The sequence below is a fragment of the Canis lupus genome, chromosome X, assembly GCF_048164855.1.
Source record: "Canis lupus baileyi chromosome X, mCanLup2.hap1, whole genome shotgun sequence".
In the NCBI taxonomy this organism is placed as follows: Eukaryota; Metazoa; Chordata; class Mammalia; order Carnivora; family Canidae; genus Canis; species Canis lupus.
This window is the reverse complement of record NC_132876.1, coordinates 103,662,444-103,690,052: the sequence shown is the minus strand read 5'-3', so window position 1 is coordinate 103,690,052 and position 27,609 is coordinate 103,662,444. Positions and strand designations below refer to the sequence as shown.

Genomic DNA, 27,609 nt, shown 5'->3' with positions numbered 1-27,609 from the left:
TCTGATATGCAAAATACCTCACCCTTCCATTCTGTGATTACTCTTTTACGCCCATCCTTTAATAAAATGTGATAATCACTAAAAACTCTAGTATTAGTCTAGTTTAAGCATCACCATGGGAAGTAGAGAGAGGAATATGTTCATTTGGGGATGTGGAAAGCCTGGAGAACAGTAGACCTACCAATTTTATGAAACAATAGTTTTCCAACACTGGACAATAGGGGGCACAGAACTGTGATAAGTGAGAAGGGAAAACAGTGTGCAGAGAAATGCAACACATGTAGAAATGCCAAAATGATTTCAAAAATGCAAAATGTAGAGGAATAATACTACCTGGTAATAAGATCTACTCTAAAGCTGCAGTGATTATGAACTTTTGCAGATAAACACATACATCAGGGAAAGAGAATAGTCTAAAAGTGGATCCACTCATTTTTGGCTAATTTATTTTTGATAAAAGTGCAAAGGCAATATGGTAGAGAGAACATAGTCTCTTAAGTAATGGTGCTGAACTATTAGACATCCACACACAAAATGGTTTTTGAACTTTATCTCATATTAAACACTAAAATTAATGCAAAATCAGTGGTAGGTATAAATCTAAAACTAAAAACTATAAGGTTCTTAGAAGAAAACATTAGAGAGATGCTGGGGTGGCTCAGTTAGTTAGGTGTCTACCTTTGGCTCAGGTCATGGTCCTGGGGTCTCCTGGGATTGAGCCCTGCACTCCTTGCCCTGGACAGAGCCTGCTTCTCCCTCTGCCTGCCGCTCCCCCTGTTTGTGCTCACTCTCTCTCTCTGTCAAATAAATGAATAAAATCTTTTTAAAAAAGAAGAAAAAAACATTAGAGAAAATACTTAAGACTGAGTTAGGCAAAGATTTCTTGTAGGATTGCAAAAAGTATGGTCCATAAAAGAAAAAAAAAAGTTTAATTAGATTTTGGTACTACACAATTAAATTATAATTAAAAATCAAAGTTTAAAAACCTAAGTTATTTTTAATTATTTATTATTTTTTTTAAAAAAGATTTTATTTATTTATTCATGAGAGACACAGAGAGAGAGAGAGAGAGAGGCAGAGACACAGGCTGAGGGAGAAGCAGGCTCCATGCAGGGAGCCTGATGTGGGACTTGATTCCGGGACTCCAGGATCAGGCCCTGGGCCGAAGGCAGGCGCTAAACCACTGAGCAACCCGGTTTTTTTAAAAAAAATTTTTTTTAAATATTTTAATTAAAAAGGTAAAATATTTTAATTAAAATTAAATATTTAAAATATTTTTTTAAAAAATATTTTAATTAAAAAGGTCTTCTCTTTAAAAAATACTATGAGAAAATAAAAAGATAAGCTACTGACTGGGAGAAAATATTTGGAAAATACATATACGATTGTGTCAGTTTCATGTGCCAATTTAACTAGGCAGTAGTTCCTAGTTATTTTTTATTTTTTTTTACAAATATTTCTTTCTTTCTTTCTTTCTTTCTTTCTTTCTTTCTTTCTTTCTTTCTTTCTTTCTTTCTTTCTTTCTTTCTTTCTTTCTCTCTTTCTTTTAAAGATTTTATTTATTCATTCATGAGAGACACACAGAGAGAGAGAGGCAGAGACAGGCAGAGGGAGAAGGAGGCTCCATGCAGGGAGCCTGATGTGGGACTGGATTCCGGGATCACACCCTGACTCAGCTGAAGGCAGATGCTCAACTGCTGAGCTACCCAGGCGTCCCCCTAGTTATTTAATTAAACACTAAGGTGGGTTCCGCTGTGAAGGGTATTTTGTAGCTATGGTTAGCAACTACAATCAGTTGACTTTAAGTGAAGTATATTATTGTTAATCATCTGGATAGGCCACATCCAGTCAGTTGAAAAACCCTAAAAGCAAAACTGTGATTTCCTTGAAGAAGATTAAATTTCACCTCCTACTTTGTTCTCCTTCAGTATTGTATTGGCTCTCCTGGGTCTTTTGCCTCCCCATATAAACATTAGAATCCGATATCTGTCCATATCCACAGAATAACATGTTGGGATTTTGACTAATATTGTATTGAGTGTTTAGATTAGGCTGGGAAGAGCTGACATCTTGACAATATTGCATCTTCCCATCCATGAACACAGGCGTTCTCTCCATTTATATAATTTCTCTTTGTTTTTGTTCATCGAAGTTTTATAGTTTTCTTCATGTTGATCCTATACATAGTTTGTTAAATTTATACAAAAGTATTTCATTCTAGGGGTACTAACATAAATGGCATTGTGTTTTAATTTCAAATTACACTTGTTCATTGCTGGTATGCAGAAAAATCCATGACTTTTGTTTTATTAACCTGTATCCTGTAACCTTACTATAATTGCTTATCCCAATTTTTTTTTTTTTTTTGGTTTGGCTTTCTTTTTTCTTTTTGGCACTTCTTTCAAATTTTCTACATGGACCATCATGTCGTCTGTGAACAAAGACAGTTTTATTTCTTCCATTCAAATCTGTATGCCTTTTATTTCCTTTTCCTGTCTTACTGTTTCCATTACAATGCTGAAAAGAAGTGGAGAGAAAGGATATCTTTGGCACCTGATCTTAGGAAAACTTAAACTTTCTTAACATGGGTATAATGTTAGCTGTAGGTTTTTTGTAGATATTCTTTATCAAGTTGAGGAAATTCTCCTCTGTTCCTAGTTGACTAAGAGTTTTTGTTTTTCTTTTTAAAGATTTTATTTTATTTACTCATGAGAGGTACAGAGGGAGAGAGAGAGGCAGAGACACAGGCAGAGCGAGAAGCAGGCTCCAGGCAGGGAGCCCGAAACGGGACTCGATCCCGGGTCTCCAAGATCAGGCCTGGGTTGAAGGCGGCACTAAGCTGCTGGGCCACCAGGGCTGCCCTTAACTAAGAGTTTTTATTGTAAATGGATGTTGGATTTTGTCAAATGCTTTTTCTACATCTATGATATGATCATGTGACTTTTTTTTTTTTTTTTTTTAAGCTTGTTGATATGATAGTTAACGGATTTTCAGATGTTAAACCAGCCTTTCATACTGGGTCCCTGGGAGTTTTTAAAACTCTGATAGTTTTCCACACTGAGCCTCCAGCAGTCCATCAATTATAGTTCAGGTTTTCCTATTCTGGAATTTTATTACAGTATTTCTTTGCACTTCTGTTTATTTTATTTTATTCTTGTCTTATCAGCTGTGTGGCCCTGGGCAAATTCCTTTTCTGTTCCTCAGTTTCTTATCTGCAAAACTGATATACTACTTATCTAATGAAGGTGTCACATTGGCTAAATGAATTAATGTAAAACACTTGCAATTATTCCTATTAATATAGTAAGCATTAAACAAATTTAAACTTTTTTATTTTTTAAATTTTTATTTATTTTCTTAGGGGAGGCAAAGAGGGGCAGAGGGAGAGAGAGAATCTCAAGCAGACTCCCCAGTGAGTGAGGAGCCTGACACAGGGCCTGGGGTCATGACCTGAGCTGAAATCAAATTGGATGCTCAGCCAACTGAGCCACCCAGGTGCCCTGCATTAAACAAATTTAATGTTATTATTATTTACTATCTTCATCTGTCACTAGATAATTAAAAGAATTATGTTAAGTGTAATTATTTGAAATCTAATAATAAAATAAAATAAATAGAAGTGCAAAGAAATATTGTAATAAAATTGTGACAAACAAAATCTACTATTTTAGGGCAAGTTATTACATCTCTTCAACTCTTAACATTTTATTTACCTTTCTACATATTTCAAATTTGTTTTTGATGTAGAAGTATTTATATTTTAACATCCTTTGCTGTCTTATATTTTGAAAGTTTTTTTCTAAAGTACCGGATATATCTGAGTATAGTTTTCATAGTTAGGACAGTTCTGCCTCATTAGTTTGAATTAGAATGAAACACATTTGGATCACAAGTGGGAGGTTTAGAAATCATCTACTAAACTTCTGGGTCTCCTAATGATTTTTTTTTTTTTTATCATGAAGACAGAATCTTGAAGGCACCATAAATTTCCAGCTTAGAAAAGGTTTAAGGAAACTACATTAATATAGAAAGCCGGAGTTTTAGAACTGCCTTGCCATCACATCATCTTATTAAAAGGATAAAATATAAATGTACTGATAATGTCTTTTTTTTAAATTTTGGAGGCAATACTTTCTGATTTTTTTCTTTTTTTTTTTAAGATTTTATTTATTCATGAGACACACACAGAGAGAGAAAGGCAGAGACACAGGCAGAGGAATAAGCAGGCTCCATGTGGGGAGCCCGACGTGGGACTCGATCCTGGGTCTACAGGATCACACCCTGGGCCAAAGGCAGCACTAAACCGCTGAGCCACCCGGGCTGCCCCTTTCTCATGTTTCTAATACAGAAAATACAGATAATTATTTCTGATAAGCTGAATATTAAAATGGTCTGGGGCTCCAAAAAATAACTTGTAAAATAACACATTGGATTCTGGGATATAACTTTTAATTACAGGGGTTAGTGGAATTATTTTATATCATCACTATGGCATAATGATATTGTGAAGTCATTTTTTTTCGATAGTACTAGAAAATAAGATCTTTTTCTCCCAGAAGAATATAAACATGAAATGGCATGATAGAACTGAGGAAGTGAGGACAAAAGGACACTGAAATTCTTCTAACAAAAAATGATAAGTAGAATTTTTGTAGTCACTCTATCAGTTTGCATTTATATAATTTTATATGTGGTTCTTTAAAATTATTATAAAGAATTTAATTCAATTTAATATTGTAGGTTAGCACATCATTCAGGGAGAGATATATAGGTAGGATATATGTGTGTGTATCTATATACACACATATATGAGATATATATTCTGAACCATCCATGAGGATGTGAAGACCATGCTGATATGATCGTTTTCATACATACTGATTACTAAAGTTCATGGATAAAGAAGTTACAGGAGTGGAACATGGTTTTGGCATTTAGTTTCAATACTCTTAAGTTCAACCTCTTTTTCATCCTATTGCCTGTTATCTTTGTAATGGCTGGCACTCTAAAGTGATTTTGTGACCTTTTACTTAAAGGGAAAGATAATCTGCTCTCCATCTTTGCATTTATACAATCCATTGTTTAATGATATAAAATATGAACTGGAAAGCTCTTATTCCATTTGATCACTGAATCCAAAGGAAACAAATACCTACTGACACTATTGCGCTTTACACTAACTTATGCAAGGCTTATTTTTGTAAGAGGCTCATATATCCAGAATGTAGGTTAGAAATAGGAAAGTATTTTTAAAGCTTCTGACCATTTGAAATCAATGTCATACAATCCAGTAACCCTCACAGAAAGAAAACCCTCTCAGGCCATCATTCGTACCTTATTTCATCTTTCTTTAAATGTATTTCTATAATATCTGGTTTTCTGATTGTGTTGCTTAGAAAGCTTAGGAAAGTATGAAGCCGCAGTTCAAAACTTGGCACACTGATGATTGTCAGAAATAATAACTGCCAAACTGAAAGTGCATGAGATATCAGAAAACAATTCTAATATCTTGAGAAAGAAAATAAAGCAACTTGGGTAAATTTAGGGTGGGGATAACGAGTTACACATATTCCAAACCTACCTGAGTTTATGGCCACATTTTAACAATGGTGAAATAATCCTTATAATCTTTTTTATGATCAGTTCACAATTAATTTTGACATATTTCTGAAGTTGTGAGAGTATTGTAAAAGTGCCTCTTAGAAAGCTTTTTTTTTTTTTTTCCTACGACTTTGGTAATTGAAGGATAAATTTGAATTATCTAGACAATTAACTTGGCCTAGAGTGGAATCACTCTCTTCATTGTGGGTTTGATACTATGGAACATTTTGTGTTGCCTGGTTATAGCTGAGAAATCATATCTATGATAACATCTATAACACATTACATGTGTTAGATTCAGTGCACTAAAGGAATATTCTATGAAATAGCACCACTGCTGGAAGCAATGTCAGCAGCTTGGAAATGCTTTAATCCTTCTATCTTTGTCTTCCAAACAAAGCAAACAAAAATATCTAAGCCTATCAAAATTGGCCTTTGTGTGCGTGTTTGCCAAATGGCATGTTGTTTGTGTCCTTCACTCTCTGATGTTGTAGATGCTGTAGAATCATTTGATCATATTTCTAGTTGCTGTCTAGTTTGAGTCTCTCATTAGATAAATGAGGAAAAGATCCAGAGAGCTTAGGTATGTTTTCATTCACTTATCAGCTATGGCTGAAGCTCCTGTCTAAATTTCCTCATTTTGGCTTTGTTTCCTCTTTTATTATGTTTCTAAGTAAAAGTTGAACCTTTGAGGAGGTACATCCAGTTGATAAGGGTCCCTAGGACTAAGATGCCCCAGAAACAGACTCTTTGCTTTCTCTGGAATAAAAACTTTGTTTTTTCAAACTGAAGTCCTTTGCATCTGCTCTAGACTAGACCGGACTGGACTTTTTGGTTTTATTCAGTTCAGAGCTGCATCTCTGAAGCTGTGTGATTAGCCAGAGTTCTTAGTCATTTCTTCATCTGGCCAGGACCAGAGTTGCTAATTTAGGCTGCAGAATTACGTACAGTATTACAGCCAACAGCATTCAGGCACTGAATATGTGTCCTGAGTAATTTTCATGCATTAACTCATTTAATCATCTCTTCTGGGATTATTACCCACCATATTCTGCAGGTTAGGAAACTAGAACACAGAGAGGAGGTTAAATCAACTGACTGAGCTCATATCACCAGTATGAGGACAAACCTGGATTCATATCCAGGCAGGCAGGCTCCAGAAGCCACACACATTCACGACTAGCCCAAACTACCACTCCAAGGGTTATGGATGAATCTTTAATAGTCCCACTAGAGCAAGGAGGTAAATTTCTACATTTTATTAAGAATAAATTTAACTAAATATTTCAAAAAGGAAGAAAAAGTAATTTGTGTGTGAGTGAAGTCCTTGTCTGTTTTTCTCACTAGTCATTTGTCAATCTGTTTGATCAGTATTGGCAGAAGTGGTAGTGACTAACATGGACAAAACCCACTTTAGTGGGGCCGGCACACAGAAACAACTAAATAAGCATGCATGCCAGGTAATAAGAAGCACCCCAAGGGGGAGAGGGTCAATTTTGAACAATCAGGAAAGCCACAGCTGTATCTGATGTATTCTAGTTACTTAATTCCTAGCTGAATGACCATACTGATAATAGTCTCTGATAGTTACCAGACCCCTGATCCACCAGTTGCACTAATTTTATATGGCCATATTTTGGTCACAGAAAGGAGATCAGACTGACCTACTTGCCTTACTCTCCCGAAATTGGCTGGAGACACCTTCTCTTTGGGCAAACCCTATGATCTAATGCTGCTCACTACGGTCTTTTTTTTTTTTTTTTATGAGAGAGAGAGCTCACGTGTGCATGAGGGGAAGGAAGGGCAGAGGGAGAGGGCTGAGCGGGGAGCCTGATGTGGGACTCAATCCCAGGACCCTGAGATCATGACCTGAGCCAAAGTCAGGTGCTTCACTGAGCCACCCAGGTGCCCCAGCTCACTACGGTCTTATCGTCATTTCTGTCATCAGACCTTCAGCTTTGATGTACTTATGTCTAAAACCTCAATTCTATGATGGTCCACCTGTCCTTTCAACTTCTATTGTTTGACGTAGGTGGGGAGGTAGCACATAGAAGCCTTTCAATCACCTGTATACAAAAAGAATAAAATAAGCTATGTTGGGGATTGACTTTGAAAGGGAAACAAGGGAATCTGTGCTATATCTTGACAAAGATTTGGGTTACACAAATGTATGCATTTGTCAAAATTTAGTAAGCCTCCACTTAAAATTTGTGCACTTCATCGTGTGTGATTTGTACCTCACAAGAAATATTGACAGCAAACAAGAATACACTGAAATATTTAGTGGAGAATTGTTCACAAGTCCACATTTCACTTTGCATTGCATCAGCAAATAAGATGGGCTGTTACATGGGTAAATAGATGATAAATAGTCATGTGTCAATGATATTTCATACAGGGATTATGCAGATGTTTATTTTTAACCTCTTTCAACTTTGCCCTAAATTTGAAACTTTTCATAATAAAATTTTGTAGGGGATGCTAAGCCATGGAGAGCCATTGCATTATCTCAGGGATTTTTAACTTGGAATAACTGTACCGTAGGGGTTCAGGATTAGAAGTCATGGGATTTGTACACTTGGATTGAAAAAAGCATACATTTTTATTTTCACAAATACCTAACTGAAATTAAGCATTTCTTTTGACTTATGAATTTAGGCAACATACTCTAGTAGCTTTAACAGTGCCTATGAGTTTTTCAGCAAAAGATATAATTTGTATATCACACTACAGTTGCTTCACATAACTGAGTTTTTGTTTACACCTCTCAGTATTTTGAAATTACAGGGATTTTTAGAGTCATCATTAGTTTTTATTATTTAATCTTGTAATTAAAAGCCAACATTGCAGTATCATAATTCGTTTAAAAAATTTTTTTTAGCCATCAGGCTGTAGTTTATTTTTTTCCACAATAAATATTTTTTTATTATTTTATTTTTTTCATCATGATAAATGTACTATTTAATCCCATCACCTATTTTATCCACCTCCCCTAAAATATTTTGATAAACATGCTTTCATATCATTGGTTTCTTTTGTAATCCATTATGTCATATTTGGCATATTGAAAAACATTACTTTGAGAAGTTCACAAACACTAGACTACCTCTGTGGCACAAAAAAAGTTCAAGATCCCTGACAGATCATCTACCTTGCTCAGCTATCCTTCCCATGATATGTCAAAAGTGACCCATATAGGATGCTATTGAAGCTTTGCAGCATCCCTCACCCTAGGCCTGGAAATGGTGATCTCAACCTCTGAGGATCCACTGCCTTATTGTTTCAACTCAGTAGTAGAACTAGTCAAAGATCTTTTCACTTCATTGCTTTCTCTCTCCTCCCCATGCGGTACTTGGGGGACAAACTTATACTATAGAAAAGTATTTCTGTTTTTTCTGAAATTTAAATTTAACTAGGCATCCTGTCTTTTATTGGGTCACCTTAGCCCTAGGACCCAGAAGTATCCCGATGGATATTTAAGGGAAAGCATACAGCCCCAAATAGGTAACATCATCGGGCAGAAAGGACTGGCTAAGGGGTTGATCTTACAAGTGAAATCCAGGAGAATCCCACCAGCTGGGTATGCTGGTTAGTCCTGGTCACTATTTTATTAAATTCACAATTACTCCATCCTGTGCATTCAATGTGCATTGACTTATTTGGATCTTACTTATTGTGTTTTAAAGAAGCTTAAGCACTGAGTGTTATACTATATGTTAGCAAATCGAACTCCAATAAAAAAATATACAAAAAAAAAGAAAGAACATAAAAACCTTGCTGTTCTGGGCAGGTAAAGAAATAAAGAAAAGAAGCTTTATTGTTGCTCAGTTCTTTTTATTCATTTGCTCATTTAAGTATCATAAGATCTCAGAGAGTGGGCACGTTTTCCCCAGTTCAAAGAGTAATAAACTTGTCCTAAATTCACACAACTATTCATTGACGAGGCAAGGATTTAACCTAAATCTTTCTGATTCAGATTTGTCCTCAGACTACATTGCTTCTCATATTAAGTCAGAAAATGGCAGGAAAGTACCTTATGCTAGGTGTGAGAATTTTATATATATATATATATGTATATATATATATTTTAATGAGATCTTTCCTTTTTTTCTTTTTTTCTTCTTTTTTTAGATTTTTATTTATTTATTCATGAGAGAGACGGAGAGAGAGAGAGGCGCAGAGACACAGGCAGAGGGAGAAGCAAGCTCCATGTAGGGAGCCTGACGTGGGACTCGATCCCAGGTCTCCAGAATCACACCCTGGGCTGAAGGCGGTGCTAAACCGCTGAGCCACCCGGGCTGCCCGAGAATTTTATATTTTAATGGAGGGAAATAATAGGGCAGATTTTAATATTTACAAATGTATCATCCTGCTGAAACTGAAAACTTTTTTTTAAATAAAACTGCCTCTTTTGTTTAAACATCCAGACCGATTGTATTGATAGAGCAAAGGTTTTCTTCTCCTAGTCTTAGAAAACGCTGAGAGAAGTGATAAAAATCAACAGATAAAAATGTGTACAGGTTTGTTTTTAAAATAAACGTGTTTGAAATATTAAAAGCTCCAACATTATAACAGTGTGTGGAAAATACTAATACTTAGCATGCAAAATGATGATAGAGCAGAAAGTAGTGATTCTAATAAAAGAAAAGCAAATCATACACAAAAAGTAAGTAAATGCAGAATAAGGTATTTAATCAGCGAAAAACATAGCTGAATAGCTATGAATGTAACATCTTTCTTATATATTAGAAAATATGACTGCTGTCTCCTCATATGTATGTCCCTGAGAACCAAAACTGTCAGCGACTTTAAAGGGGATGAGATATTATAAAGACAAAGGACAATTATGTTTGCTGAGTACAATGACAATTACTTTGCGCTTTTGATTGCATCATGGTATTATAGTAAACATGCCACTTATGTTTAAAAAAATATTTCAAGATACTAAAGGAATCTTCCAAAAAGAATACTTTATAATTTCACACAAATATCAAAGGATTATCCTTATTTTGTAAACTGTAACTGCTTTTATAAAGGGTTGGGTATTAACATGTGTGTGAGAATGAAAGCATTTTTTAAATAATAGAAGTAGTCTTTTTAAGAACTACTTATTAGGGGCACCTGGGTGGCTCAGCTGGTTGAGTGTTGGACTCTTGCTTTCAGCTCAGGTCATGATCACAGGGTTGGGAGATAGAGCCCTGCACTGGGCTCAGCATTGGGCATGGAGACTGCTTGAGATTCCCCCTCTCCCTCTGCCCTCCTTCCTCCCCCATTCTCTCTCTCTCTCTCAAAAAAATGCACTTATATATTTGTTCTGAAGTATATTGATACTGTACTGTGAATGAATACCTAATAATTTGACTCTAAGATTTTAGATTTTTAAAAATTGCCTTTTAGGGATCCCTGGGTGGCGCAGCGGTTTAGCGCCTGCCTTTGGCCCAGGGCGCGATCCTGGAGACCCGGGATCGAGTCCCACGTCGGGCTCCCGGTGCATGGAGCCTGCTTCTCCCTCTGCCTATGTCTCTGCCTCTCTCTCTCTCTCTCTCTGTGTGACTATCATAAATAAATAAAAATTAAAAAAAAATTGCCTTTTAAAGTATAAGACAATCTTATAACAACATAAGCATTTATAGTATTTTTCTTTTTGCTAATTCATGCATGTCCTTTAGGTAGCATATATTTTAAGTTTATATATATTCATCATTATATAACCAACAATTTGAACAAAACCATTAAGGCATTTCATGGAATGGGGCAAACCGTATTTATACATTATAACTACATGAATAACTTATCATTTTATATATCATTTGTTATACATGTATGAGTAAATGACCAGATAGTATTTTTTTAATGTATATCACACCTCCCCAGTTCAGAATGGTAGAACTTTTTAGGGAAGTATGGTTGACACACAATGATACATTAGTTTTAGGTTTGCAACATAGTGATTTGACAAGTCTGTTATGCTATTGTCACCACAAGTATACTGTCATGTGTCACCATACAATACTATTACAAATACCATTGAGTATATTTCCTATGCTGTACCTTTCTTCCCTGTGGCTTACTCATTCCTTAACTGGAAGCCTATATCTCCTACTCCTTTTCACTCATTTTTCTCATACCCCTATTGCCTCTGGCAACCATCACTTTGTTCTCTGTATTTATGGGTCTGTTTCTGCTTTTGTTTATTCATTTGTTTTGTTTATTAGATTCCACATATAAGTGAAATCATATGGTATTTGTCTTTCTCGAAGTTATTCCACTTAACATAATACCCACTTAGGTCTGTCCAGTTGTTACAAGTTATAAGATCTCATTCTTTTCTGTGGCTAATATTCCATAGTGTATATATACCACATCTTCTTTATTCATTCATATATTGATGGACATTTGGTTTGCTTTCATATCCTGGCCATTATAAATAATCCTACAATAACCATAGGGTGTATATATCTTTTCCAGCTAGGGTTTTCTTTTTTTTTTTTTTTTTTTTTTTTTTTTGGGTTTTCATTCTCTTTGAGTAAATACCCAGTAGTGGAATTACTGGATCACGTGGTATTTTAATTTTTAATTTTTTAAAAAAGATTTTATCTATTTATTCATTAGACACACAGAGGCAGAGATACAGGCAGAGGGAGGAGCAGGCTCCCTGTGGGGAGCCCGATGCGGGACTTGATCCCAGGACCCCAGGATCATGACTTGAGCCAAAGGCAGCTGTTCAACCACTGAGCCATCCAGGCGCCCCTCAATTTTTAATTTTTTTGAAGAACCTGCATACTGTTTTTTCCACAGTGGCTATACCAGTTCACATTATCACCAATAGAGCAGAAGGATTCCCTTTTTTCCACATCCTTGCCAATGCTTGTTATTTTTTGTCTTTTTTTAAAAATGAAGTTTATCTATTTTTTATTGGTAATCTCTGCACACAACAGTAGGCTTGAATCCATGACCCTGAGATCAAGAGTTGCACACTCTTCTCACTGAGCCAGCCACAAACCCTATTACTTGTCTTTTTGTTCTAGCCATCTGACAGGTGTGAGGTGATATATCTTTGAGGTTTCGATTTGCATTTCTCTGATGATTAGTGATGTTGAGCATCTTTTCAGGTATCTATTGGCCATCTCTATGTCTTCTTTGGAAAGATGTCTATTCAGATTCTCCTCCCATTTTTTAATTGGATTTTTTTTTTTTTTTTTTTTTTTTTTTTGGTGTTGAGTTGTACAAGCTTTTACATATTTGGGATACTAAGCCCTTACCAGATAAATCATTTGCAAGTATATTCTCCCACTCATTAGTTTGCCTTTTTGTTTGGTTGGTGTCCTTTGATGGGCAAAAGGTTTTATTTATAATCCCAATAGTTTATTATTTTTTTATTTCCCTTGCCTGAGGAGACAAGTCTAGAAAAATGTTGCTAAGATTGGTGTCGAAGAGATTACTGCCTATGTTTTCTTCTAGCAGTTTTATGGTTTGAGGTCTCACATTTAGGTCTTTAATCTATTTTGAGTTTATTTTTGTGTGTGGTGTAAGAAAGTGCTCCACTTTCATTCTTTTGCATGTAACTGTCCCATTTTCTCAGCACCATTTATTGTAGAGACTATCTTTTCACCATTGTATATTCTTGCCTTCTTTATAATAATTGACCATATAAGGGTTGGTTTATTTCTGAGCTCTCTAGTCTGTTCTGTTGATCTATGTGTCTATTTTTGTGCCAGGTGAATAGAATTTTCCTAGCACATAGTTGTCTTTATATTGGTTTTGCTAAGTTGACTCTTGATATGCTGCAGATTTTCTTAGGTGCTGGATATGGACAAAACTGAACAACTGATTTAAAATGAAAATAAATCAGGGGCACCTGGGTGGCTCAGTTGATTGAGTGACCAACTCCTGACTTCAGCTCAGGTCATGATCTTGGGGTCCTGGGATTGAGCCCCATGTCTAGCTCTGCACTCAGGAGGGAGTCTTCTTGAGGATTCTCTCTCCCTTTCCCTCTCCTTCCATCTGCTAACATGCTCTCTCTCTCAATAAATAAATGAATAATTTGAAAATCTTAAAAAAATAAAATGAAAATAAGTCAGTCTACCAACTTACTAATTTTTCCCCATGATGTCAAATACTGTGTTTCATCTTTATAAGGTTCTATAAACTGGTCCTCAGGTTGCTTTTCCTTTGCTACTGACACCTGTAACTGGCTGTGCACCGGTTTTCCCCAAATATTACCAATGCCAACAAGGCCTGTGTAAAACATTAGACTGTCTAAAAAATGACAGGAGGTTTAAATAAGCTCTTATATATTTCATTCCTGTTAACGCTGATTGACATACTTGATTCTTCTGCACTCATTGACTTGGACTCTGAATTTTAAATTTTAAATTAGTGTAAAAATTCCTAAGAGATGTTACACATTGGAATCACAAGAAACACATTTGCCTCAATTGCTCCCTGACATACAAAAGAGAAAACCCAGAGATGGGGCCATGGTATAAAGTAGGTGTACTAAGTGCACTCGTGGCTGAAAGCTAGCTCTAGACCTTAATTTTTTAAGACATTATTTATTTATTCATGAGAGACACACAGAGAGAGGCAGAGACATAGGCAGAGGGAGAAGCAAGCTCCCTGCTGGGGAGCCTAATTCAGGATCCCAGGATCCCAGGATCATGACCTGAGCCGAAGGCAGATACTCAACCATTCAGCCACCTAGGTGCCCCTAGATCTCAAATTTTGTTTCTGTTCCTCTTTTCTCTACCTATCCTCTGACACTTGACTTTTTAACTTTAGATGTAGACCTTGTGTCCAATACCTGTCAGTTTATATGGATAAACCATTTACTTCTTTGGGCCTTAGTTAAATTATTTAATTTATTTTGGTTTTACTTTCTACTCTCTTTCTCTGGTCCACACCTGTATGTTTTTCTCCCAAAGCCTAGGTCTCCATCCTTGAAAAAAAAACAATGCTTTCATTCATCAGGGTATCTTGCTGCATTTCCAAATATAATAGTTTCTTCAGTGGTCTCTGATATCAAAATTAGGAAAACAAACAAAAGCCTGCTATTCGTATTGACAATTTATTGCTATTACTTTAACTTTCATTACTTATAATTAAGCAATTCTATAAATATGCCAGAGTCTTGCAAACAGTATCTTAAAAATTAAATTCTAGCTATCAATCCTTACAGCTCATTGGCAATATTGCTAAATCATGCTAGGTATCATTTAAACATAAGAAGGAATTGTAGTTTGAGGTGAAAGTTTTAAGTCAGAATGCTTGGGGCTGGGAAAGGAACTACTATGCTATTCAGGTGTGACCCTAACACCTTTAAATCCCAAGGCCTGGCTCAGATTATTGAATCATTGTTCCAAAGGCATAAAGGCATTCAATATTAAAAGCATTAATATTTTATTTTTTGCCTCCCAGCTAAAACGTTTCTCCTACCACTGTGCATCATAAAGTCATGCTGATAAAGGGTGGACAGGTGTAGGCATATTATTCGGTTCACTTATTTGTAGTTAATTACCTTTATGGTTCAAATACCAAGCGATAATAGGAAAGCTTGATAAATAGCTCTCCATTAAAATGCTTGGATTATTGTAAAAAATGACTTGCTTTTCTGCCAGCCAATTCTTAGCATATTATTTACCTCATAGTATGTTGTCTCTAAAGCAAGACACATATATTTTTTTCCCCTTATCAGAGGGATACTTGATATTGGCCTCAAGCTAGTTAGGACATCCCAACAAAATATTTGATACAATATGCACTTTAACCTGTAATTTACTTTTAATTTATTTATTTATGAAAATAAATTTAAGATTAAATTTCTATATGCATTTTACTTTGAATCGTGCCTTATAAGAGCAGAGAAAACATTTCAGTCTAGTAAAATTTACTAATATTGCCAAAAAATGATTTTAGGATCTGGGACTGCTGCTATCTTCATTCGATAAATATATTTTTTAAGTGGTCATAATGGTTTCTATGTGAATGAAATTCAGTTAATCATAGTCTGTGTAAAGCTTTGAAGATTTAGAAGGGTGTCCTTTTAGAATGGACACTAATCGACTTTGGAGAATTTTGAAGGACAAGCAATGAGTAATCTTGTAGGCAGAATAATGTTCCCTGTCTTCCCAATTGATCTAGGCCCTAATCCCCAGAACCTGTCAGTATGTTAGGTTACAAGGCAGGAAGGAATTAAGATTGTTAATCAGCCGACCTTAAGGAGAGTGTCTGTCCTGTATTGTCTAGGTGGGCCCAATGTCATCATAAGGGTCTTTATAAGTGGCAGAGGGAAACAGAGGAATTAGAGCCACGACTATGCCTATGTGTGAGAAAGGTTCAGGGAGATGCAGCCCTGCTGGCTTTGAAAATAAAGGAAGAGGACTACAGGCCAAGAAATACAGGTTGCCTCTAAAAGCTGGAAAAATGAAGGAAACACATTCTCCTGTTGAGCCTCCAAAAGGAATGCAGATCCCCTGAAACCTTAATTTTAGCTCACTGAGCCTGGTGTCAGGCTTATAATTACACAACTAGGTTCTTTTTGGTTTTGAGTCAACAAGTTTGTGGCAGTTTGTTCCAGTGATAATAGAAAACTAATGCAGGTCTGCTACTCTTTAAAAAGATAGCATTTTCCTTTTTGTTAGCTACTAAGTTGGAAATATGTCAAAGAAACTGCATTTTAAGATGAAGTGCAGGATATGAGGCATAGCTACTGGAATAGGGCATAGCTCTTTGGGAGGAGTGGTATAAGCTATATTCTACAAGTGTTTTTAAAAAGCTTCAGAGACTTCCACTTTAGGTTAGTATATGAAAACTCTCAAATAGTTATTGCCATTTAACAGTATTAGCAAGGTAAAAGTATCAGACATGCAAAATTCTTAAGCACATAGGAGAGCTGAGGATGCAAATAAATCCAACTAGACTAAATTCTAGAAAGCTGCAAGTTCTTAGGTGAGGTACTTATTTGTTCTTCACTGCGATGGAGCAGTGGTAGGAGAATACATCTGCCACAGATGGAATCACGGAAAAATCAGCCAGGTATTGACAGAACCTTAGTGGCAGTGAGTGGGATCACCTGATGGATTAGACTCCTGCTGAGCTCGAGCTAGAGTGAGTCTGCCCTGACCTGCCACACTTTTTCTACCAATTTTCACTAAATGCACAGGAGTAGCACAAGCAGGAGGGGCTGAGAAAGATGATCTGCAACATGAGTGGGGCCCGGTGGTAGCCATCTGAAGGCTGAGTTTAGAGCTGGAGAAAAGAGAGCCTTCACTCCAAGGCCTAGCAGATCTTTACCAAGTGAAGTGCTACCAACCTCTGTAAGGGCAAGCACTGGTTAAAAATTCCCTTAAGGCGCTGCTGGCCTTTCCAGGTAGACCACCAGCTGCTGGAGGCTGAGGGCCGAGCAGGAGAGCTGAGGGAACTCCCAGAGAGTGCACTGCACTAAGTCCCGCGACACTGGGCAGCAGGGCTGAGAGGTCATCTGATGTGCAGAAGGGTTCCCATGAGTATGGTGAGCAAAGAGAAACTGACAAAGAGCCAAAAATGGAGCAACAGAACCACAAAGCTGAAGGGCGATCTCCCCCAGTTTGGAAAGATGGTAGTTTGCCTGAAAAGCCCAACAAGTCTGTTGTCATACCAGTGCTCACATCACAAATGTTGGTGAAGAAAATGCTCCTTCCTTAAAGAGAAAGAAAGAAAGAAAGAAAGAAAGAAAGAAAGAAAGAAAGAAAGAAAGAAAGAAAGAAAGAAAGAAAGAAAGAAAGAAGAAAGAGAAAGAAAGAAAGAAAGAAAGAAAGAAGAAAGAGAAAGAAAGAAAGAAAGAAAGAAAGAAAAAGAAAGAAGAAAGAGAAAGAAAGAAAGAAAGAAAGAAGAAAGGAAGGAAAGAAGAAAGAAAGAAAGAAAGAAAGAAAGAAAGAAAGAAAGAAAGAAAGAAAGAAAGAAGAAAGAAAATGCTCCTTCCTTAATGTAAAATATTGAAATCAGGGAGACATGATGTCAGTCTGCACCGTTACTGGGGATGCTTTGCTGATAACAGTTACTTTGGAGTTTTGCACATTGATCTTTGGTAAAGATACCCTTTTCTTTCTTTATTTTTTTTCAAGATTTATTTGTTTATTCAGGAGAGACACAGAGAGAGAGAGAGAAGAAGAAGAGACATAGGCAGAAGGAGAAGCAGGCTCCTCACAAGGATCCCAATGTGGGACTCGATCCTGGATCCTGGGATCAGGCCCTGAGCTGAAGGCAAACACTCAACCACTGAGCCCCCTGGGCATCCCAAAGATACCCTTTTCTTTTGCAGTTACACATAATAAGTGGGGTGACACTCTTCAAGGTAGTGAATGTGGAAGTCCCCAAGAACTTGCACTCACTGGTTTTAGCATATGTTGTTATCCCTGCCTAAAGCAGTGATCACTTTGTTTATTGCTAATTGTGACCCTGTTTTATTCCATGTATATTTTTAGCTATCACTCTTCTATAAAGAAGAACTTTCTTTTCCCTCACCATTCCATCTTTTCGAGTACTACTATGGCCTGAATGGATTCGCCCCTCCACTCTCACTGTCCCACCACTTCACTGTCACTAGCCTTTTTGGTGCTCGGTTGAACAAAATTTGGTGAGTGGGAGCCTGTTCAAGCTGATGTCTATTCTTGATGCCACTGGAGCAAGTCTTTGGCATGAAGTTCCAAGCTTTTAGTTCCCTCCATATCCAGACATAGAATCAACTTTCATTCAAGGATCCCTGATCTTGTTAAAGGGTAGTGGTATTTCGAAACAAATATTTGGGTGTTAAATGCTGTGACAATAATCAACTTATTGCCTCTTGGTTCCATTTGCACACATCTATATCTACTTTATGATAATAAACAAAATTCCTTTAAGCTTATCTCCTGGAAAGTGGTGTGATGTTAAACTTTCTCAAAAGAGGGCACTGGAGTGTCACTACAGGAGAAAGGCTCTCTGGGGCACCATGGGACCGTACTGTAGGTGGGAAGACATAGGGCAGACCTATGCCCCTACTATGCACTCAGATTGTGTGGTCCTTGGCAACCTTGAATCCTTGTTCTATAAAACCAGTGCCTCCCAAGCTTCCTCCCTGCAGCTGCCAAATCCTTCTGTAGGCCCCATGCTGCTTACCTATGGCCCACAGGGTTTTTACCATCTTTGTGTGTGTGTTTATGTGTTTGTATGTATACACACATACATACCCCAGTGGTTGCTGATTGGCTGCTTTCTGCCCTATTCTTTGCCTGTACTCTGAAAGGTTGCCTCCCCCTTGTTGAGTGATTCTAGACCAGCTCTGGCTTTGGGAAACAAAGAAACTTCTCTTCTGTCTAGGGGACTGAATTACACCTTTGACCAGTGAGGTCTGAAACCCAGCCCTGGGCAGGGGCTCCCCTCCAAGTCGTCCTTGCTTGGGTGCTCTCCTTCAGCCACAGAGCACCATAGAGAGTTTTTGTATATCTTAGAGTCAATTCTATATCCCAGATCATTATTTTTTATTGAACCCCCCCTCCCCCGTTTAACCCACACTGTGATTCCTATCTCCTGATTGGGCCCAGACTGATATAGGGGTGCTGACTGCTTTGAGCGCCATTATTTCTAGGTTCTTTCAGTAGACAGAGATAAAATTATTACATGAGGAACCCATGCTGACATTTCTAATTCAGATATACCCCCACAGACTGTTCCTTAGTTTCCCCCCATTTAATAGTTTTATCTCCCTTTTACCACCAGGAAAACATCAATAGATTTCTCATTTGCAGTACCCTATGATAAACACAATGTAGTTTAGAATCACTATACCAGTACCACTACCAACAACAAACTTACTATGTAAAATTCAATATTTCTCTGTAGATTTTTGCATCTGAAAATGTATCTACAAAGTATTTAGTTATAGTCCTGGGTAAAAAAAAAATGAATTTATTATTTTTTCTGTGCAGTCCCATACTCAGTCTGATATTGCCTTAGGTTTATCTATCTATGTTTTCAATGTTAGAGTTTGTTTAATTCCCTTTTTGGTCTTCTTGAAAGGTAAAATATTCATTGATGCAAACTAGATGCTGTATTTTAAAGACTTTCTAAGTCTTTCCTCTTTTAGACCATCAGATATCTCTGAGAGGCACTTTGCCTCCCTAATACCTCCTTTATTTCTCCAAACATTATAATTTTCTACTTTTTAATATTCTCCCCCCTGGGAAACAAAATATCCAACTTTGTTCAAATCAAAGTTAAACTGAGTAAATAAGCTCTACCTGAGAGCCTGAGGTATTCTCCAAGTAGTATGTGTTTAAAAACCTATTATTTGTGAAACAGTTTTTATAACATAGAAGGTTTTTCAAATATCTTTGTGTCTTCTGCAGTATTCAGAATTACTGAGATTCCAAGTGACTGTCAATACACGAAATGTGAACATATCCCAATAAAATGTTAAAGTGGCCTGTAAGGGGATTATGATTCTTATTAGGATTATAGTCAAAACTGTGTACAAAGGATTATCTGAAAAGCTAGAAAATAATTATTTTAAAAATCACATGGATTGCTATATATTATAATAAACTGTTGAAATCAGCTAAGTATACATACATATACACATTTATATAGTTTGTCATTTTAGTTTGTATACATATATAGTATAAAACATTTTTAACCCTATCTTACATATATCCAAAATGAGGTTAAATAAAAAGGGTGAAAATGCAAACCCAAAAAAGACTATAAATAGGAACAAATAAATATAATTTTATATCAAACTGATAACAGTAAATTAAGAAAATTAATTTCCATATAAATGGCTCTTAAATGTTTGATAAAAACATGACATCCACTAGTCCACATTTCTTATAAAAATGAAACTATATTTGTTTGGGATGAGTATGGCTACTCCCATATGAGAATATATTTATACCAATGCATCCATTCATCTTGAAGTAGAACATACATTTGCTGATTTTTCTTAGTACCTATTGGCAGGCTTGGTGAGAGATAAATCCAGAATTGTATAAGTATTTATGGTATGTAATAACTCTCCAAAACTGTATGTCATGAAGGGAGTAGAAAAAAAATTATTTTGATGATCACGCAAAGAATACAACTCTACTGGAGGAATGATAATTGAACAAATTGGATTGATTACAGTCATAAAATCATCAAAATATGAGAAGCTTGATTTTTAAGTGTTGTACAAATAATATACTTTGTTGGTGAACTTCTCAAATTCAGTTCTTTTATTCACTTTCATGTATGCCAGACCATCATTTTATAAGTATAATTTCTAATTCTTGGTCAATAGGTAATTTTTAAATGTAATTATGTAATATTTGGCATATACTACCGAATACATTTGGTCCATATTATGTACTTTATGTACACATTAGAAAGCATGATAATAAAATAAGTACCCAAGAACACATCACCCAACTTAAGAACTAGACGATAGTATCATCTTGCTTCTAGTTGTGGGCCCATTTTATATATTAATCCTGCCTTTTCAAAGGTAACTACTATTCTCAATGCTGAATTTATTATTCTCTCGCCTTTAAAATTATTATCAGATTGTTCATTAATACTTTTACCTTTCTCTCAATTAAGAAAAAAACCTTTAATACTTTAATATCATTAAATTATCTTTTGACTTATTCTATTGTGAATTTTAAGTTTGTATATTGTAAAATCTGACATTATTACTTTTGTGCAATTTCTTTTCATTCCTTCAGGAATTTCTACCCTTCAAAGAGATTTCCTTATGTCTAATGAGCAGTGTTTAGTATTTTCTTGAGATTGAGTCTGCTGATAGCAAATTCCAATTTTAATTTTGTTTTGTTTCTTTGTACCCCAAACTGTTCTTATTTACACTTAATTATGGAAAAGTGTCTTCCTTGGATATGGATATAGAATTTAAATTACTTTTTATTTATTTTATTTTATTTTATTTTATTTTTTAAAAGATTTTATTATACATGAGAGATACACAGATAGAGGCAGAGACATAGAGGAAGAAGCAGGCTCCCAGCAGAGAGCCCAATACAGGACTCCACCCCACGGCTCAGGATCATGCTCTGAGCCAAAGGCAGATGCCCAACCACTCAACCGCTGAGCCACCTGGGTGTCCCTAAATTACTTTTTAAAAAAGTAAATTGAACACTTCATTTTGTCTTCGGAATTCCACTGTGACTTATATAATCTGTTTCCATTTTGAGGGTTATCTTATTTTCATGAGATGATCTTTTTCTTTTTTTTTCTCTGTTTCACTATGTGTCTAGTGAGTGTGTGTGCAGGCATGTGCATTTCATCCTGATGGGGATTTGTTGGGTTACTTGGGAATCTGTGGCATAGTATCTGTCATCAGTTTGGTAATTGTTTCAACCATTAACTCTTCAAATATCGGCTCTTCCCCATTATTTCTCTCCTCTCTTTCTAACTGATACTGACAATATATTATAGCTTCTCAGTGTACCATCTATGACTTTTATCCTCTGTTTTGTTGTTTTGGACTTTGTGTCATTTTGTTTTATTCTGAGTCATTTTCTGACCTGTCATTCAGTTAACTAGTTCTCTTGGTAAATGTTCTCTGACTTGCTTCCAGTTCAGTAATTTTCTCTTAAACTGTGTTAATCTGTTGTCACACACATACATTGAATTCTTGATTTTAATTCTTTTTCTGTTCCAGTAATTCTATTTTCATATATTCTATGTCATATTTATAGTTATTTGTTTCCTACATATATTTTTAAGCCTTCTTGTAATATATTAAAGAAAGGATAGTTATCTTATACCTTGATAATTCCACTAGCTCTCAGATTTATGTGATCTGTATGTTCTACCCTTCTCTCTACTGCTTCTCTATCCCGACAAGGCCACTAAAAACTAGTTTAGTTTTATAGCTATTGCTTTCCAAGAAGCAGATGCCCTGAGGGAAAAAATTACTTTCAGTGCTGAGCTTATTTCTCTTGATTCTTGCAACCTCCCCTACATCTTGGTCTGGTAATTTCTCATTCTATTATGAGCTGTTTGATGCACTAAGGAATTTGTTTTTAAAAGTTCATCCAGTTCTTTTAATTGTCCTTTGCAGGAAAGTTGGTAATAATTCTCTAAGTCTCTTTTCCAGAAGTAGAAGTCACCACATGGCCTCATTCCTTTACCTTTTAAGAATAGTTTTATCATATTTGTTTGTATCCCTAAAAAATATGATGTTTAGTTTTACATATTTTGGATCCATAGAAAAATAGTATAATATTCTCTGACCTAATAGTTATACTCGTGTCATAATCTGTTCTCTTTGTTGATATATTCCTACATGATTAGGAAGAAGCAATAAGACTTCATGAATAACAAACTATTTTAAGATTCACAAAATAAGTTTTTTCTATACCATTATCTTTAGAAACAATAAAGCTTTTATAATAGGAAATTTATGGTGTACATGGTGCTAGAATATCACATTGTGCATGCTCCACTATTCCTAAAAAGTAAAGCAAGAACATTATTGACAACAATATGATTAGTGCTCATGTTAAATGTACTCATTTTACGATTTGTTACATTGACTCAGATACAGAAATGTACATTTCAAAATGCATTTACTTAGGGGTGCTTGCCCAGCTCAGTCGGCGGAGCATGCAACTCTTGAGCTCAGGGTTGTGAGTTTGAGCCCCACATTGGGTGTAGAGATTACTTAAAAATGAAATCTTTTAAAAAAATTATAAAATACATTCACTTTGCTCATTAGTTCTTATTTCTAACCTGTAACTGGGGGAAAAATTGTAACAACTATCTTTATAACAACTATCTTTGTAAAATTCTGTGCTTACTTGTGAACGGTGAATTGGACTTCAGTGCCTAAAGGCAACTTTGAGAATTGAGAAAAGTAGATCATTTCTAGAAAGTCTGAGGAGCAATAAATACTGAGGAGATAGCAGGAAATATATTTCATGGACAACCTTAAACTAAAAGTGACTCAGAAAAAAGAAAATTATAGGGCAGCCCGGATGGCTCAGTGGTTTAGCGCCGCCTTCAGTCCAGGGTGTGATCCTGGAGACCTGGGATTGAGTCCCACGTCAGGCTCCCTGCATGGAGCCTGCTTCTGTCTCTGCCTCTCTCTCTCTCTCTCTCAGTCTCTCTCTCTCTCTCTCTCTCTCTGTGTGTGTGTCTCACAAATAAATAAATAAAATCTTTAAAAAAAAAAAGAAAAAAATTCTAGGAATGATGATGTTTGCTTCTCAATCATTGAACTTGGTCTCCCCCTGCTTAATCACTCTGATTCTTGCCCCATAAGAATACCAAGTAAATTTTGATAAAGGAATTACTATCTTTTGCATAAATTGCTTGTCTTCACCTCTAACTTATCTTGATTTCTCCTTTTACATTTTTATCCTCTCATACTTACATGTGAGCATCTTTTAGGTTACTGTGGTCTCTGTTGTCTCCCAAGGTCATACCTGAGACAGTGGGAAGCTTAATATGGCAACAGGGATGAGCAGTCTGAGATTTGTTTCCCAGGGGCTTCCCAGTGAAAGGTCTTGTGCCATTTCCTCTTTGGATGTTGACTTCCATAGAAGCTACAGCTGCTCCTGAAGAGCATTGGACCTAGGGCAATACATGCTTTGGATATTCCTGATCCCTGCCATGATTTCTGGTTTAAAGGTCATACTTACACCAGTCCTTGGTTCCCTGCTATCGACTAGCCTTCACAGCACCTGGGGCATGTGGAAACTTTTCTATAAATGGTGACATTCTCTGCTTGAGTGTATGCTGTTACCATTTCTCCTTTCCAAAGCAACCCAATCTTGACCCTAGAAATGGAACCTTGTATAGTCTCAGAGTTCAATTTTGGAAACCAGTCATAGGCCCCCACTGGCTTAGGTTCTTTTTTTTTTTTTTTTTAAAGATTATATTTATTTATTCATTAGAGACACACAGAGAGAGGCAGAGACACAGGCAGAGAGAGAAGCAGGCTCCATGCAGGGAGCCTGATGCAGGACTTGATCCAGGATCCCCAGGATCACACCCTGGGCTGAAGGCGGCACTAAACCGCTGAGCCATGAGGGCTGCCCTGGCTTAGGTTCTTTAACCTAGTAGTTGGGTTTTCTACTTCACTCTCTTAAGTGCTTGGCTCTTAAGAAATGAAAACCTGGTTTTCAGAACACTTCTTTCTTTCTTTCTTTTTTTTTTTTTTTAGATTTTATTTATTCATTCACAAGAGACAGAGAGAGAGAGAGAGAGAGAGAGAGAGAGAGGCAGAAACACAGGCAGGGAGAGAAGTAGGCTCCATGCAGGGAGCCCGACGTGGGACTCGATCCCAGGTCTCCAGGATCATACCCTGGGCCAAAGGCAGCACTAAACCGCTGAGCCACTGGTGCTGCCCAGAACACTTATTTCTAAAAATTGGCTTTGTGAAACACTTTTAGATTTCAAGAGACGAACAATGACAATGACACTTTCTTGCAGTCTCTGGGTATAACATAGGACTCCCTGAGGAATGGAGCACTCTGACACCATAAGAAAATATTCAAAGAAAAGCAAATTAATAGATTTTGAAATATTATATTGGTACAAATATCATAATTTAAAAAATGTTTAAATTCAACTTTCCTTAAAGCTCTATAACGATAGACAATGTAATAAAATAAAAGCATTAATTTACATATGTTTTCATCCTTATATTCTTATGCTGTTTGTTTAGTTCCATAGTTCTGAAGGCTGGGAAGTCTAAAATCAGGGTCCCAGTATCACCAAGTTCCGGTGAGAGCCCTCTTTCTTTCTTTCTTTCTTTCTTTTTTTTTTTTTTGAGAGCCCTCTTTCTCATTTGAGGATGGTCATCTTAGGGACACCTGGGTGGCTCAGCAGTTGAGCCTTTGTGATCCTGGAGTCCTGGGATCGTCCTGCTTCGGGCTCCCTGTAAGGAGCCTGCTTCTCCCTCTGCCTATGTCTCTGCCTCTCTCTGTGTGTCTCTCATAAATAAATAAATAAAATCTTTAAAAAAATGAAGATGGTCATCTTCTTTCTAGGTCTTCATATGATAGAAAAGAGACAGGGAGAAGAGGCAAGCTTTCTTCTTTACCATCTCATAAGGACACTACTGTCATCCTGAGGGCTCTACCTTCATGATCTAATTACCTTTTGAAGACCCCATGTCCAAATAGCATCATGCTGGGGATAAAGGTTACAACACAGAATTTGGGGATGACACAAACATTTAATCCACAGTATTTACCTAGTTTCATTTTAAAGACACAGTATATCAATTACTTAATTTTGAAGTCAAACCCTCTACACTACTTGGATTTACTTTTGTTTTTTTTTTTTTTGTTTTGTTTTTTTTTTTTTTTTGGATTTACTTTTGTATTGGTAATTACTTCCTCTGCTATACTAAATTAGTCAAAGGAAAACATGTTCCCTTTCAGTTAGTGAGACTTCCTCATTACTTCTCCTAATGTTGCTTTAGCATTTACTTACCTTGGCTATGTATCATTTTTTAAAGCCACTAAGTAGCATATAAGTATCCCTGTGTAGGATACAGAGCATCCAAGTTACTTTATACTTATGTCTCTGTTTTATCATTTGCAAACTGTGAAATTAACAATATACTCAATCCAGAGTTCTTATGAAGATTAAATGAGATAATGCAAATATTAAGGACATAGCACAGTAGGTATTTGATATGTTAATGATTCTTACCTTAGTTTTAAATTTTTTCTATTTTTATTTTATTTTATTTTTTTTAATATTTTACAACTTTATTAGTATAATGGCAAATATATTAAACAGTATCAGTTTATATATCTCCTTGTTATTTATTTATTTTTTTGTTTTTTTAATTGGAGTTCAATTTGCCAACATTTAGCATAACACCCAGTGCTCATTCAGTTTTAAATTTTCTAATCATTTTTTTTCTTTACATTTGTTGATTAGATTTAACAGTTTTTTGTTTTTTTTTTTTTTTTTGGTGGAGTCTTTAGAATTTTCTTTGTATAAAATCATGCCATCTGCAGATAGAGCCAAATTTTACTTCCTCCTTTGCAATTCTGATGGCTTTTATTTCTTTTTCTTGACTGAATGCTCTGGGTAGGACTTCCAATACTTTGTTGAATGTAAATAGTAAGGGGGGATCCATGGGTGGCTCAGTGGTTTAGCGCCTGCGTTCGGCCCAGGGCATGATCCTGGAGTCCCAGGATCAAGTCCTACCATTGGGCTCCCTGCATGGAGCCTGCTTCTCCCTCTACCTGTGTCTCTGCCTCTCTCTCTGGGTCTCCCATGAATAAATAAATAAAACCTTAAAAAAAAAATATATATATATATATAGTAAGGATAGGCACCGTTGTCTTGTTCCTGACCTTAGAGGAACAGCTTTCTTTCTTTCTTTTTAAAATATTTATTTAGTTGAGAGAGAAAGAGAGTGGGGCAGGGGCAGGGGGAGGGTGAGAGAGAGAATCTCAAGCAGACTCCCCACTGAGTGTGGAGCCCAACACAGAGCTTGCTCTCAAGACCCTGAGACCATGACCTAAGCTGAAACCAAGATTCAGATGTTTAACCAACTGATTCACCCAGGTACCCTGAGGAACAGCTTTCAACCTTTTATCATCGAGCATGATGTTAACTGTGGGCTTGTCATAGAGGCCTTTATTATACTGAGGTATGTTCCTTCTATATCTAATTTGTTAGGAGTTTTTATCATGAACTGATGTTGAATTTTGTTAAATGCTTTTTCTGCATCTATTGAGATAATGTGGTTTTAAAAATGCTATTAATGTGATGTATTACATTTATTGACTTGTATGTGTTGAACTATCCCTGCATCCCAGGGACAAATCCCAGTTGTTCATGGTGAATGATCTTTTTTAATGTGCTATTGAACTCACTTTGCTAGTATTTTATTGAGAATTTTTGCATCTATATTCATCTGGGATTTTCGCCTATAGTTCCCTTTTCTTGTAGTGTCCTTTTCTGGCTTTGGTATCAAGGTAATGCTGGCCACATAAAATGAGTTTGGGAGTGTTACCTACTCTTCAG

At 36.3% G+C, this 27,609-nt stretch overlaps 1 protein-coding gene and 1 pseudogene across 7 annotated transcripts in view; one reads left to right on the top strand and one right to left on the bottom strand.

Moving 5' to 3' along the window:
* The window catches only part of LOC140628624 (melanoma-associated antigen B18-like), a 273,856-nt gene that overhangs the window by 188,555 nt on the left and 57,692 nt on the right, over positions 1–27,609 (top strand). The window contains exon 1 of one of the 7 annotated variants that reach the window (XM_072817983.1): positions 27,214–27,232. The exons of the other annotated variants lie outside the window; for them this stretch is intronic. The gene's annotated coding sequence lies outside the window, so the exon portion shown is untranslated. Of the gene's footprint in view, positions 1–27,213; positions 27,233–27,609 lie in introns of those variants that run through there. 7 annotated transcript variants of the gene reach the window in all.
* The window catches only part of LOC140628627 (proteasome maturation protein pseudogene), a 77,889-nt pseudogene that overhangs the window by 47,066 nt on the left and 3,214 nt on the right, over positions 1–27,609 (bottom strand).